The 13903-nt window shown below is 46.5% G+C and overlaps 1 protein-coding gene across 5 annotated transcripts in view; it reads right to left on the reverse strand.

The window, feature by feature from the left end:
- Positions 1 to 13903, reverse strand: part of SLC38A12 (solute carrier family 38 member 12) — a 307038-nt gene that overhangs the window by 168660 nt on the left and 124475 nt on the right. The window lies entirely within an intron of this gene.

Consider the following 13903-nt stretch of genomic DNA (forward strand, 5'->3'; position numbering starts at 1 on the left):
TCCACATTCTTTGATTTAATCTCGCCAGATCTTCATGAGCACCTATTCAGCCCATAATGTAAAAGGACGAACATCACCCATCACTGATGTTAACAGTGGCCAAGAATCGAACTCGGGTGGCCTAGTTTGTAGGGCACTACGCGAACCACGGTGCCACCGCTCCCCAGAACAACTACCACAACAGCCAACATCTGCCTCGAAGAGACGGGGACAACACCACAGCGCTTGTGCCAGACGAGGTGCACTTTGAGGTGACGTGAAGTGACGGTGGGTCGCCAGCAGGAGGTTACAAGACAGACCCAGGTGATATGGGTTAACCGCTTGAGATGGTTGGCAGATGGCCGCTCCAAAGACAAAGATCCCCCCTATAGCCTGAACAGACTGTAAGAGAAAGTGCTGGTTCGCAAGCACTTCTGAAGGCCAGCATGGCATACGAGGGGGTGGGTGGCCAGCACCACGCCCGGCCACCTTTGTCTCCCAAGTGGCGATGTTTACACACTGCACCAGGTACTCATTTGAGGCTGAGTCGACCTAGGGGAAGCCCAGGGTCGGTTCAGCTAATTGTCACTGGTGGTGGTTATGAGCGAGAGTTGAACCCGGTTCAAGGCGCAGTGTGCTAACCGCTACACCACCCCTCCCCACAAACACAACCATACACATACAAACACAACGATCTGTATTCACATGTTGCTAACAATGTGCATCCGACACGCGGACATCCAATTAACGCAGCGGTTCTGGCGGCGGCGACGGGGGTCACGCGGCAAACGCGCACGTAATTAACGGCGCGGTATTGGAGGCGCGTGGCACGCAAAGTGGCGCGGAAACGAGTGAGACGCATTCCGCCGTGGAACAAAGCGTGCATTCGGCCCGTGCTCAAGCCGAGCGGAATTCGACTCGGGCTGTTGCTCGCGTGCTCTGCGAGCGCGGGGACATCGCGCTGCTGGATGTCTGGCAGGTCAGGTGCAGACGCTACTCCAGGAGCGTGCTCCCATGGAACAAAGGTACATTGCATGAGCAGGATAAATGTCCCTCGTGCTTGGGAGGCATGAGAGAGAGAAGCCGCTTTCGTTGGGATGGTGTAGAAATACGGGCAAAGGGAGTAAAACAAATTGTCACGTGAGACTGAAATTAAATAGAGGAATTTTTTTAACTGTTTTAATGAGTTGTTATCTGACCTTCATCAATTATTGAGCACTAAGATCACTCTTAAAATGACTGTAAGAAGACAATTACGCACAGGTGAAATTTAAATAACCACTCAATTTGGAATTCGCCAAACTTTCCAAGCAACGGCTATCCTAAAAGAAATAGTGAAACTTGGATAAATAAAGGAGCATTATCATTACTATAAAAAAGTGAGTTGTGTTGGAAGTATCCTTTTAACAGATCAGTACTTCAAACCATCAAAGGAACAATGCCATTAATCCTCCTGTTAGGTAAAACCAATTTCACAGCGTGAGAATAAATCCAAACTCCATGAATGAGCCGCCACCTTCTGTTATCGTGAAGATTTAATGCCAAGCCATTTCACCCACTCACTGCTGCAAGCCCCTCTCCTCGTCGACAGCCAACAGCATATGTAATCAGCAGCACGATTGACGAGGCACGTGACGACAGATCGATGCAATCGATTAAACGAGATTCTTGTGCTTCTGATATATTCATGGAACACAATAAAGCGTGCTTCTGGGTGCTGCAGAGGCACAAAATGCCAGGCTCAGACCTGCTTATTTAAGGTCGCAGACTGAAATTTTCAGCTTTTCCAGTGCTCAAAAGTATAATTTATCATCTCACGCCACAATATGATGAGTTTCATACAATACAAACAAGACAGTAGCAATGAGGGGGAAAAATAATTAATTCTCAAAATTAATCAAGACCCTGGATAGGGGCAGGGGGTGCAGGCAGGGGGGGTGTATATATAAAATATGCTTACAATTGCCTGATTTACATTAGCGCATTAAAATGCTGAACAGGCATTTTTGCACGTCCGTTAATCCATTAAATCGTTACGATAATTTACGGAAGCAAAACGAAAACACGGCAACCCCAAAACAAGAAGCTGGGTAGTTCGTGAAGTTAAAGCAAATCAGCATCAAGCGGAAAGAAAATCTGACACATGTTTTATTGTTAACGCCAACTGAATTAATGTAGCGAGGGAAGGAGAGAAAAAAATTCACTCAAACTGCAAAAATCACTTATTCTTTTGACTTTTACAACTGCTGAAGCGATTGAAATTTTGCCGCTGGCATTCCAAAAAAACATTGTCGCTCACCACCGGGATATTTTGTCCAATTTTTCCTTGGCTGCGTCTGTGTCAAGAAAGGCCATTATCGGGTGATCGTTTCAACATATTCTGTCTTCATCCACCTGCCACTGTGCTAGAGAAACCCAGGGCCTCAGCAGAAGCTGCACGAATGCAGTGAAAAACTGTGTGCTCGTAGCAAGCAGCGGGGAGACCTTAAATCCATCCCAATCGGGGGCGCAACACGTAGCCACACGAGCGACGTGCGCTTCGCGAAATTCACTTTGAGGTCGGTTCCTATTAAAGTCAAGTACTGCGGGCTTGAACATGTTATACGTATTAAAAAAGAAGCGCATGTTCAAGTGCAAGAAAAGGGAATTGAAAGAAATGCCATCAAATAACATAAAATAGTGTGTGTATGTTGAACTTCTTTCACTCCGTACGTAGCCAACCAGGTTAATCGGAGGTGCAGGAAAAGAATTAAAAGTACTGCTGCAACAAACTGATAACATTCAATGATCAGTATGTTAAATAAATTCATTCATAGAACCTTTGCAATCTCGCCAATAAAATAAAATGTCCCACAATATAATTATCACGTATGTAAAAAAAATAAGCAAAAGACTATCATTTGAGCAGCATAAACTGCTCAGGAATGTGCTGTTCGTAAGTGTTTATTAAGGCTGACACGGCGCACCAATGGGTGGTGTGGTGGGACCCATAGCTGCCTTCATCTCTTTCCGGTTATGGTGTTAGCACAAGCCACAGTCATTTCAGGCTAACCTAGGAGAGCCTCAGGCCATGTTCAAATATGTTTGCCACTGCTGTTGTGCATCGCCAGGATCTGATTCACATTCCACCACTCCCTATATTCAAAGCAAGTGCAAGTGTATACAGACAAAAATCCTCTGTATAAACCTGATGGTTTGTTGGGGTGAGTACTCTTAGCAGGAATCTATTAAGGATGTAACGGCACATGAGTGGGTGATGCGGGCAGCACAATGTCCAGCTGCTATTGTCTCCCCAAGTGCATTAATAGAGTGCACCAGGTGCTGTTTTAAGGATTAATTGACCGACTATGGGAGGCCTGGAACCAGTTCACATGTCAGACAACACTGACATTAGCGAGGAGCGCCAATCAATCTCAGCTCGCTGTGTTTTGCGGTGGAATGCGCCAACCACTATCCCACGTCTCCCCACACAAGTTATAACACAACAACAACAACCAACATTCGCAACTAAGTGGCGGTGACATCACCAAGTACTTGTGCCAGGCTAGGTGAACCTTGAGGCCAAGTGAGGTGTCAAAGGCTTGCTGACAGAAGGTCACGAGGCAGAACCAAGTGTTATGGGTTAACTGTCTAAGATGATTGGCAGATACAAAAACAAAGATTAACTGTATAGCCTTAAATACCATTTCGGCAAATGATGTTAGCAAGCACCTATAAAGGCCGGCACGGCACACGAGGGGGTTGGTGGCCAACACCACGCCTGGCCACCTTTTTCTCCCAAGTGGCAATGTTTATACACCGTACCAGGTACTCATTTGAGACTGAGTCGACCTAGGGGAGGTCCAGGACTAGTTCAGATGAACGTTACCGGTGTTGTCCATCAGCGGGACTCGAACCCGGGTCGCCGGGTTTGTCGCACAGTTCCATCACCACTATATATACAACACAAAAATACGAAAAAACTGAAATCCTAGCTTCTTTGGTTCTTTCGGTAAAGTCACGTAGAATGAGAATAAAATAATAAATTGATAATTTATTTTATTTGATCAATTTATTATTTTATTCTCATTCTACGTGACTTTACCGAAAGAACCAAAGAAGATTAATCCTTGCAGTCACGAAAGCTTTAAATCGAAAAATGAAATCCTAGCTTCAAGCTATGATAAAGCGACCTGAACACAAACAGAACATCCGAGTTTTCCTTATCCGAGCCATATTAATTTGATCTGATTTTCACAACCACTTAGGAATTACTCGTGCCAACTGAACTAAAACAGAACCAAACACTTTTCTTGTTTGACTCCTCAGTGTGAACGCTTGTTAGTACACAGCAATTATACCGATACATCCATAGACAAATAAAGAACGTTCATTTCTCGAACTCCAACTGTGCCTTGACAATCGTATATCAAATGTACACTATACAATGCTCCTCATTAGGCAGATAAACATGCATTCGTTTTAAATAGCTATTCAATTTTCAATGGAAGCCAACAAGCTGTGGTTTTTAATCGCTCAGTTATTGCAAGGTTTTTAAATGTGCAGGCAGAGAGCAAATTTCACACCAAAAACCAAGCAAATGTCATTTACATTCCACAAATGAGTTCAATAGTTCATAAATATTTTATAACAATGATTGTTTTAAATAACACATTGTCAACTGCAACATGCGGAACATGCGGAATGACGCTCTGAACATAAACTAAAGAGGATGAGGAGCCACAGAACAGCATTACTACAACAGCACACATCCTGCAATTATTACGCCGATATTTCGAATACACCAACAACCAGAAGGCATCTGACCGTCAGGTCTCAGAAGCCAGGGTTTGGGCCTGGACAGCAACTAGGATGGTGCGACCACCATGCACACGGAACAGGTGGAGTTGACGTTGTGGGCAGCAGAGGAGGCAGTGGAGTAAAATCCATTGTTGGGCACTTTCCCAAACTCCACCAACCCGCACTGACCAGCACGGTGAAGTATGGTCAAATATCCATCATGTTTCACAATGCATTGGGAGGTCCTCATCCAGCAGTGGATTGACAACATGGAATGTACTTGTTACATTTTCAATACATTGTCACGTGCACTAAGCTTTAGGTCTTTTGGTCGGCAGTTTCGGAGAGCCGCTGTGACAGTGTGCCACCCTGCGCCCAGTAACACTCTCGCTCCTCTTCCCTTCTTGCTCCCCTTCACTGGAACAAACTCCGACTGCACTTACAACAAACATCTTCACTATAACAACCTGCTTCCATTCCTCCCTTAAAACAAGCGCAATCTCTTCTCCCTATCACCCTCATTAATATTCATGCCCGTGTGGAGATTTACACTAACGCACAAGAAGGGCGCGCACTCCACATGCCGCACCCTCCTCTCGTTAATAACCATGAGCGGGTGACGTCACTCCACATGCCGCACCCCTCCACAATAGCAATGAGGGGGTGTGTGGTGCCACCGCAGCGGAGCCGCTCCGTCGGGGCCGTGCCCACCGCCGAGACGCCGCCACCGGCGAGCGACAACGCTGCGCGCCCCTCGCCGCCCACCTACATGAATGCACACATACCTCACATAGAGCCTGGGGGGAGGTCACCAGGCCGGCGGGTTTTAGTCCAGAAGCCCCTAATGGGATCAAGCTTCATGGTTTCCTACGGCCGGGGAATTGGGCGACCTACCCCCGAGGCTGACGGGCACCGCGGCGCCGCGACCTGGGATTGTAATCGCGTGGTCACGGCAGGGGCTGTTGAGCCACCGCGGATGGAAACGCGCACACGCAACACGGGTCAGTGAGCTGGTAGCGGGAAGAGCAGAAAGCGGACGTCGAGGGGACCACTGCGGTGACGTCACCAGAGCTAGGGTCCGACTATCAAAAGAGCGAGAAAATCCCGGTAACAGGAAGAGCAGAAAATGGACGTCGAGGGGACCACTGCGGTGTTGGATCCAACTATCAAAAGAGCGGGAAAATCCGGACCCCTGATTGGACGGGCAGCGCGGTGCCCTTTGATGTGAGCGAGGACGATAAAAGAGGGTGAACCAGGGAGTGAGGGCAGTGTTCTTCAAGGCATGGAAATCAGCGGGGTGTTGGAGCCAGCCGTTCGAGTCGTCTGTGTGACGAGGTTCAACGCAGCCAGGCCCAATTCCCCATGGAGACGACGTACAGCAGCGCCCTTCCACAGCTTCCGGCGCATCAGATTGTGAGTAAGCGTAAGTAAGGGAGAGGTGAGTTTGGGCTCATCAACCAGAGGGTAGAAAGTGGAGCGACAGGCAGGATAAATTGAGTCCCGGATCCCCGACGGATAGTCTAGTGTCTGCTGACCCACACAAACACGCGTAGTTTAGCGGGTTATTCGCAGGGAATAAAATCGTCAGTAGAGGATAAACTGTGTCGTGTGGTCTTTGTGAGGGTGAAGGGGATGGTGGAGTGCCTTGTGTTCGCGTGCATGCGCGGCTGTTTACAGCGAAGAGGAGGGTGAAGCGCCTGGTGTTCGGTACACGTGCGGCTGTTTAAACGGCTTTTAAATCGGGGCGGAGTGACTCCCTCCAATCAGCGGCACGCGCACGGTGGACACCCCAGACTTCTGACCCCCGACCCCCGTGCGTGAGCGCTCGGTGCGGCCGCGGAGTGACGCGTCGGCGCGCTGTATCCCTTTAGTTACGCACGAGACGGGGTTTCACTCCGCGGGCGCGCTCACCGCAGCACGTCCGCCCCTGAGCCCGCGTAGCGCGTCACAAGCGTAAAGCGGTCGGTCCCACCAATAGAATCATGAATACGCGGGGGGCAGCAGCAAAGTCGGGGGTACAGGGGAGCGAGGAATTGGGGGGCGGTAGCCCGAACCCGACAGAGCCGTCGGGGAGCAGTAACTCGATCATAACGGAGGAGTCGGGGGACAACGGCCCCGACAGGTGACGCCACTCCACATGGGGCACCCCCCCCCCTCATTAATAATCATGAGCTTAACAATTTTTCTATTGAATATTTCAAATTTACTGTAATATACACCCGTCCTTGGACAGACAAAAAAGCTAGTGGAGTTATATAACAGATGTTATAAACTTACCTCGCAAAAATCCCTCCACTTTTTCATTGCACTTTCAGAAAACCACAATGAGTCTTTGGGGATTGTTATGAGACGCGTACAAATTATTTACAAGAAAGCCGTAAAAGAGACTGGGGCAGACAGGTTGGCAGCAGCAGTAGCAGCCTGCAAAAACAGCCACAAGCTCTCTGCTCAATATTACCACACCCGCTCCTTCTTTAGTCGCCTTCTACTGCTCAATCAAAACGCTGGGTGCTAACTGATGTTTTTTTTTTACTTTTTCCCAATTGTATGCAAATTGTATAATCTGCGTCCTGTCATGAGACAAATAACCTGTTCGGATCTCTCCTAGAACAGTCCAACCATTTTTAAAATATCAGAGAATGGCCCACTAAAGCAGATATCATGGACATAAATCCGAGATGTCTTCAAGTGACCCCTGGTCCACACAGCAGGTGTGGGCAGCACTCATCAAATCTATCTGCCATTGAGAATGAAGCCCGTCGCGTGAAACAAATATTTTTTTTAATTTTCAAAGGTATAATTTAATCAAATTAAGAGCGTGATGCGAGTACACAGCTGCTAAATAAAGTCAAGGTGTCAAACAAGCATATCCAGGTGGTACTCACCTTCATTTATGGCACGAAGCCCGTGGTGAAAAATGTCAGATTCCTCTGGTAGAACATAGTCACCCCACAAAGTAGTATCATATCTTGGGACCCTTTTTGCCGGTATCAAGATAATACAGGAGGTTTTAAGATGTTGAAACAACAAATAAGACACCTATTACAAGCCATCAAGTCTGAATTAATCACACATGCTTGTGGTAAAACATGCAAACAAACATGCTTTGATAATAATGCAAGCATTGTCCTTGAAATTGATTTCCTACACCAGAAACAGCCTCCTTGATGGGCTCGTCCCACCGGTGTTAGACCAGAGAACCCCAAAAGACGAACAGCACACAGGCAACGCAAATATCAAAGCATTAATATGTGTATATTTGGTGTTTTAACATCTTAACACCTGTATTATTGCTGTTCTTTTTCATCAAGGTGGTATCAATTTTATGGATCACGAAGAAAAGAGGCGATAAGGTGAACACCTGAACGGGACGGTAACTTGAGCCAGAAGGGCTGGGACGATGAAACAAATTTCTGGACTAAAACTGCTCATCGACCACTTTCGCTGTAGTCAGTGACATCTGCCCCGTTAAACATTATGGCCGAGCTCGACATCCTGGTTCATGAATCTAGGAAACCCTCTGTAAGCCACGTCTAGCCTGACGTAAACGTCCCCAGCCAAGACAACGGTAATGTCTTACAAAATAACTCCCAACATATGTGGCCAGTAACTTGTACAAAATAAAACTTTTAACTAATTGAAATAAATGTATTATAATTCGGTGAAAGGAACGACCCTTGGAGTCTTTCTCATGGCACTACTGCTACAAAGTACTTTACTGGAGAACGCTCAAAAGGATACGTGGCCTCTTCTTTCATGTTGACCAGAGGTCTCAGGGAAATGTTTTACCACCCAACAAGGGATATTTAATTCATAGTAATGTGACACATATCCATTTATTGCTAAAGTTTTATTTTATCGGGCAAAGTTATTGGACATTAATGTACAATTAAGAAATGTTAATTAGACAAAGATTAATTAATTTAATAACTCTTCTCTGCATAGCCATAATGAATCAGGATTAAATGTTTCAAGACAATGAATCATAATGGGTTCATATCTGATTACATAAGGGCCACTACATCGTATTATCGCCGCAGTGCTTGACACACTGGGACTGGGCTCGCAATCCAGAGGTCACCGATTCCATCTCTCGGGGTCCGGCGGTTAAAACGTGGGGGCAAGGTTGTTAAATCCTTTCCTCCTCCATCCACCCAAAAGTGGACGGTGGAGGTCAAGTGTTGTGAGATAAAGTTTACACTACTGCGCAGAAACGATTTTATTTTATTTAGATTAATATAGCGCCTTATGCCAAGGCGTATTACAACAATTATAAAATTTTACATAAGATGATACTGGTTGATATCAAACGTGGGGTTATTAAAAGTGGTAGTGTACTGATGGTGACAGGAGAACAGGTGGGAGTGGTTGGGGGGTTAGGGGTAGTGATAGTGGTTGGGGTAGTGATAGGGGTAGTGATAGGGATTGGGGTAGTGATAGGGATTGGGGTAGTGATAGGGGTAGTGAGAGGGGTTGGGGGAGTGATAGGGGTAGTGATAGGGATTGGGGTAGTGATAGGGGTCGTGATAAGGGTTGGGGTAGTGATAGGGGTCGTGATAGGGGTAGTGAGAGGGGTTGGGGTAGTGATAGGGGTCGTGATAGGGGTTGGGGTAGTGATAGGGGTAGTGATAGGGATTGGGGTAGTGATAGGGATTGGGGTAGTGATAGGGGTTGGGATAGTGATAGGGGTCGTGATAGGGGTAGTGAGAGGGGTTGGGGTAGTGATAGGAGTCGTGATAGGGGTTGGGGCCGTGATAGGCGTCGTGATAGGGGTTGGGGTAGTGACAGGGGTAGTGATAGTGGTTGGGGGAGTGATAGGGGTCGTGATAGGGGTCGTGATAGGGGTTGGGGTAGTGATAGGGGTCGTGATAGGGGTTGGGGTAATGATAGGAGTCGTGATAGGGGTTGGGGCCGTGATAGGCGTCGTGATAGGGGTTGGGGTAGTGACAGGGGTCGTGATAGGGGTTGGGGTAGTGATAGGGGTCGTGATAGGGGTTGGGATAGTGATAGGGGTCGTGATAGGGGTAGTGAGAGGGGTTGGGGTAGTGATAGGAGTCGTGATAGGGGTTGGGGCCGTGATAGGCGTCGTGATAGGGGTTGGGGTAGTGACAGGGGTAGTGATAGTGGTTGGGGGAGTGATAGGGGTCGTGATAGGGGTCGTGATAGGGGTTGGGGTAGTGATAGGGGTCGTGATAGGGGTTGGGGCCGTGATAGGCGTCGTGATAGGGGTTGGGGTAGTGACAGGGGTAGTGATAGTGGTTGGGGGAGTGATAGGGGTCGTGATAGGGGTCGTGATAGGGGTTGGGGTAGTGATAGGGGTCGTGATAGGGGTTGGGGTGGTTATAGGGGTTGGGGTGGGGGCAGGGAGTAGCAGCAGGATAATAACGATGGGCTAGGGAGAAGAGACAGAGATTGTTTTAAGGGAGTAACGGAAGCTGCAGGTTGTTCGAGTGAAGATGATTGTTTGACGTGCAGTGGGAGTTGGTTCCAGTGAAGGGGAGGAAGAAGGGAATAGTAGCGAGAGCGAGACTGGCGCAGGCTGACGGAGGCTGACGGAGGCTGACGGAGGCACAGAGAAAGACGGTAGAGACTGGGAGCATAGGCCAGGCGTTACCTGTACACAGGTGTGGGCTCTCTCTCACCTGTGATTTCACTGGCCTTTCGGTGTTCACCGTACGCTTGCTACAATTACATCCTTAAAATAAGATATCATATGTTGTACCATGTTTATTGAAGGACAGGCCTGGACGTTATTATTACAGTTATAGAAAATAAAATCTATTACACCAAAATGTAAACCATTGCTATAAGGGTGGCCGTTAAAACGCAACGAAGGTGTTCTTACATAACCTAACAACGCAATGGCTGAGAACAAACAACAATCAAATCCCAGCGAGCCGGTATGCGGTTGATTAATCAAGAATTCGAAGAACCCTGAGTATAAAAAAACAATATCTCTGCCTACCTAACATGAATTACAATCCCCAAAACCTTCACCAATATTTTTGCTCAAAAAAATTAGATACAAATGTTAAATATTCCAGCATAATCATGCAGGGATATGGTAAACCGAGGTAATATTGATTCGTTATATCTTATTTGTTTGTTTTAACATCTGCTGCAGTTGTAAGTGCGGTTACATAATCCAACTTCAATTTCAATGAATAAGCAATGACAGGACACACGATAAGGATTTGCAAAAACAGCTCACGTAATGACACAAAGCACACGTATGGGTGTGTTCTTCTCTGTGGGGAGCGGTGGTGCCGTGGTTCGCGAGCTGCGTGACGAACCCTGCAGCCCGAGTTTGATTCCGACACAAAGCCAACACCAGTGACGATTATCTAAATCGGTCCTGGGCCTCCGCTAGGTCGACTTAGCCTCAAGTGAGTACCTGGTGTGATGGTTAAACATCGCCACTGGGGAGACAAATGCGGCCGGACGTGGTGCTGGCCACCCAACCTCGTGTGCTGTGCCAGCCTTCATAGATGCTCACGAACAGCACTTCCCCCAACAGTCTCTTAAGGTTATATGGGGGATCTTTGTGCATAAATTTCTATACAAATACCCGCCATTCGCCACTAAGTAACGATGACGTCACCATGGCGCCCGTGCCTGGCCAGGTGCACTTTGAGGCCACGTGTCGAAGGCTCGCTTACAGGAGGTCACGGGACAGACCCAGGTGCCATGGGTTGAGTGATTGATATACTGGCAGATGCATCAGCTGTGTCCCCTACAGTGCCAACTTGTTGAATTTTAGCTGCCCAGCGCTCTGCTCGTTGTTGTCAACTGCAGCATGAATATACACACACACACAGCCATGGGAAGAAAGTGCAGTCACACACTCCCCTACGAAGCAACCAACCTCAGTTCCATTCCCACCAATGGACAACATCAGTGGTAAGTGATGTTAAAACCATTTTCCCGGATTTTGCTAGGTTAATTCAGCCTGTAATTAGCATCTGGTGCATTGTGTAAACATAAGCACTGGGAAGAGACATACGGCCTGGTGTGGTTCTGGCTACAACACCATCTTGTGCGTCCTGCCAGCCTCCAATTGGTGCCCTGCAAACAGCAGTTGCCCCAACAGCCTATGGAAGCTATATGGGGCATGTTTGTTTTTTCTATATACACAAACACCCGATGAATACTGCATTCATTTAATGAAGAGAAGTCACAATATCTATGCATTGGCAATAACGAGGTTAAGGGGAACAGTACGTATTTCTCTAAATGGAAAACATTCAAGGAATAAACCAATGGCCCTTCAATTAATAAATATTAGTCATTTACAGCACTTGTCAGTCTACTGCTGGATGGAGGCCTCCGCATTCCGGGTCAGTCATAGGGTGTGTTTGACTATACTTCACCACAATGGTCAGTGTTGCTAAGCGAAGTGGCGATGGTGGCGCTGGCTGGGAATCAGAATGAACTCGTGTTTCTTTTGCACAGCCAACACAGTGCCTGATGCTTTCTTTAAAGTTGTGCAGCACATCTCCTCTGTGTATAGGACATCATCCTCAACAAGATCCACGGGAAAATAGCCAGGAGGCGTCCACTGCACATTTCACCGTTTGTGTTCACTTTCCTCTTATCTCATGCCAAGATGCTCAAGTAGTGCATAACTTTCTGGCACCAATCTCTTGCGTTGTCAAGCCATATGACATCAATGTGCAAACATGCTCACAGCTAAAGTTTGCGACTGTATTATACGACAGATAAACAATACCCTGCTCAGCCTTTGGCGCATGTCTGTAATCCACAACTCTAGGGAGAGGGTTGGTGCCACAGTAGTGACATGTTAACTACCTCACCTGGTATACAGGAGGTTGTGGGTTCAATCCCGACCCTGATCCCTGTATATTTTGAGTTTGGATGTTCTCCCCGTGGTCACGTGGATTTTTATCCGGATCTTCCGATTTTTCCCTCCACATTTAAAACATGCGTTTAGAGTATTTGGCTGCTATAAATATATCCACATCAGCCACTTCGATGAGCTATCATTTTTGGGCAGGTCGCTTCTGAAAAAGAGCTACATAGCTCAGTGGACCTTACCTGGTACAATAAAAAAATATATTAGTGAAGTTTGGTGGATCACACAAATGCCATGAAACTGCTTTCCTGTGGGCATTGAAGTCGTTGTTCCCTGGCTCATCACAAGATGGCAGTACTGCAAGTGGATTAATTATTAATCTACATCGATTTCCATTTGTACAATGACAGAACGTTGCCCCCTTGCACATATGAGTTTCTCCTGGTACTCCGCTTTCCTCTGACATGTATAATCACTCACTAACGGAGTTAGTGAGTGAATTGCTTGGGCAATTGTTGGTAGCGGTTTCCCACGCCTCTGAATCAAAGGAAAACTGTGTGCATTACACAAATGTAACTTTAACCCTCTCAGCAAAAAACTGTGTGTGCCCTATCAAGATTCAAAGTCAGGGCCGACAGTTAACCTGACAGAGTCCACATCACACATATTTAACGACGCCTGCGATTCACGGATGTCGTGGCAGAATCGGTCTCAATGCATACGCTACATGCGAGTACATAATAATGGTTTTCTATACATCTCTGTTATCGAGGAAAAAGGTCATCTGTTCCAGGAATGCAACGTGCCATTAATGAGTCAACAAAGCAAAACAATTAATGATTTTTTAAAAAAAGAAATAGAAGAAATTAGCATAAATTACAAATAAAAATAATTTCCCCATCGATTACAACTTATAACACACAGATAATAAATATTTTTAAAAATGTAAAAACTTAAATGATTTTTAAATATACCCCAGACTCAACCTTAAAGCCATTAATATCAGTGAGTGTTTTTTTTTCTGGCCGGTACATTACCATTCAATTGAAATGACTGTGCTCATTAAGCAGCGCATGGATTCGAGTTAGCATAATAATACCCAAATATTAAAATTCCATAAGTGGATAAAAATGGATGTTATAGCAAGGCAACACTTACATTATGTGCTAAAACACACCAAGAAGCGCCCAACAAAAATACAATATGCACAAAGGGTGTTATCATAAATGGCGTGGCTTCACAAACTTATGACGTAATACCACGGCTCTCAGAGCACTCCAGTGTCAATGCATCTTGCAGTGCGGTCAATTAATTTCAAACTCGACTTTGCAG

Source organism: Petromyzon marinus, chromosome 37, assembly GCF_048934315.1.
Source record: "Petromyzon marinus isolate PM22_M1 ecotype Great Lakes invasive population chromosome 37, UKy_Petmar_22M1.pri1.0, whole genome shotgun sequence".
Taxonomy (NCBI): domain Eukaryota; kingdom Metazoa; phylum Chordata; class Hyperoartia; order Petromyzontiformes; family Petromyzontidae; genus Petromyzon; species Petromyzon marinus.